Here is a 2,500-nt window from a genome sequence, read left to right as displayed (position 1 = left end):
CTTCAGCTGCCGTCGAAAGTACATCCTCTGTTGAGCTCTCTTGGCGAGGGAGCTGATGTTCAGTTCCCACTTGAGGTCCCGGCAGAGAATAGTGCCCAGGAAGCGGAAGGACTCCACAATTTTGACTGCGGAGTCTAACAGGGTGATGGCGGTGAGTGGGGCTGTATTCTTCCTGAAGTCCACAACCATCTCAACTGTCCTTAGAGCATTTAGCTCTAAGTTGTTCTGGCTACACCAGGTCACCAGGTTGTCAGCTTCCCACCTATAGTCAGACTCATCCCCACCAGAGATCAGCCCAATGAGGGTGGTGTCGTCCGACAAACTTCAAGAGTTTGACGGACAGATGATTGGAGGCGCAGCTGTTGGTATACAGGGAGAAGAGCAGTGGGCAAAGGACGCAGCCCTGAGGAGTTCCCGTGCTGATGGACCTGGAGTCAGAGACTTCTGTTCCCGGCTTAACGCACTGCTTCCTGTCAGAGAGGAAGTCTGTGATCCACCTGCAGGTGGAGTAGGGCACGTTCAGCTGGAAGAGCTTGTCCTGAAGCAGGGCAGGGATGATGGTGTTGAAGGCAGAGCTGAAGTCCACAAACAGGATCCTGGCGTAGGATGCTGGGGCGTCCACATGCTGTAGGGTGAAGTGGAGGGCCATGTTAACTGCGTCGTCCACAGACCTGTTGGCTCTGTAGGCAAACTGAAGGGGGTCCAGGAGAGGGTCTGTGATGGCTTTGAGGTGTGCCAGGAGCAGGCGCTCAAAAGACTTCATTACCACAGATGTAAGGGCGACCGGTCTGTAATCATTTAGTCCTGTTGGCCTTAGCTTTTTGGGCACAGCGATGATGGTGGAGGACTTGAGACAGGCTGGTACATGGCATGTCTCCAGGGAGGTGTTAAAGATGTTGGTGAACACCGGAGACAGCTGGTCAGCGCAGTGCCTGAGGGTGGCTGGAGAGACAGAGTCCGGCCCGGCTGCTTTGCGTGGATTCTGCCTCTTGAAAAGCCCATTAACTTCTCCCTCCTGAAAGGAGAGAGTCGTTTCTGTAGTATGGGTGGGGGATGGGGCCTCTTGGGTGGGAAGGGGTGGTTCAGGACAGTCCAATTGTCTTTCAAATCTACGATAGAACTCGTTCAGGTCGTTGGCTAGGCGGGAGTCGTTAGTGGTGTGGGGCGCTCTGGGTTTGTAGTTGGTGATGTGCCTGAGCCCTTTGGCAGACAGAAGCAGCGTCGTTAGTAGAGAACTGGTGTTTTAGTGTCTCTGAGTACAGTCGTTTAGCCTCTCTCACCGCTTTGCTAAACCTGTTCTTCGACTCCTTGAATCTGTCTCTATCCCCACTCCTAAACGCTTCCTCCTTCTCCAACCTCAACCTTTTGAGCTTTGCTGAGAACCAGGGCTTGTTGTTGTTAAAGTTCACCCTGGTACGTGTTGGGATACAGCAGTCCTCACAGAAGCTGATGTACACAGCCTCTGTGAGTTCATCCAGACTATTGGTAGCAGTCGTGAACATATCCCAGTCAGTACAGTCTAAGCACGCCCGCAAATCTTCCACAGCCTCACTGGTCCACTGTTTAGATGTCCTCACAGCAGGTTTACAGAGTTTTAGTTGCTGCCTGTATGCACGAATCAGGTGGACCAAGGGAGTTCTGTGCGAGCCGAACAGCCCCGTGACCCACAAGAGAAACATCCCCGCCAAATTCGAGCGTTTGACGGGGTCTATCCGTGAAAAAATATTCACGTTTTTGAGTGCACATGCATTTCTGCTGCAAATGCCTCTGGAAGTTTCATGCCGTTCGTATGCCAATTGTGGCAACACGAAAATGACCCGTTTTCCCATTCCGAGGGATTTCTGTGCGACCCTAACAGCCCCGTGAGCCACAAGAGACACATCCCCGCCAATTTCTAGCGTTTCACGGGGTCTATCCGTGAAAAATATAGACGTTTTTGAGTGCACATGCATTTCTGCTGCAGATGCCTCTGGAAGTTTCATGCCGTTCGTACGCAATGTGGCAACACGAAAATGACCCCTTTTCCCATTCCGAGGGATTTCTGTGCGACCCTAACTAACAGCGCCCGTGAGCCACAAGAGAGACATCCCCGCCAATTTATAGCGTTTCACGGGGTCTATCCGTGAAAAATATAGACGTTTTTGAGTGCACATGCATTCCTGCTGCAAATGCCTCTGGAAGTTTCATGCCGTTCCTATGCAATGTGGCCACACAAAAATGACCCGTTTTCCCATTCCGAGGCATTTCTGTGCGACCCTAACAGCCCCGTGAGCCACAAGAGAGACATCCCCGCCAACTTCTAGCGTTTGACGGGGTCTATGCGTGAAAAATATTAAAATTTTTGAGTGCACGTGCCTTTCTGCTGCAAATGCCTCTGGAAGTTTCATGGCGTTCCTATGCAATGTGGCAACACGAAAATGACCCCTTTTCCCATTCCGAGGGAGTTCTGTGCCACCCTAACAGCCCCGTGAGCCACAAGAGACACATCCCCGCCAATTTC

Source organism: Petromyzon marinus, unplaced genomic scaffold (assembly GCF_048934315.1).
Source record: "Petromyzon marinus isolate PM22_M1 ecotype Great Lakes invasive population unplaced genomic scaffold, UKy_Petmar_22M1.pri1.0 PM_G_Scaffold_40, whole genome shotgun sequence".
NCBI lineage: Eukaryota > Metazoa > Chordata > Hyperoartia > Petromyzontiformes > Petromyzontidae > Petromyzon > Petromyzon marinus.
Note: the sequence above shows the minus strand (reverse complement) of the source record.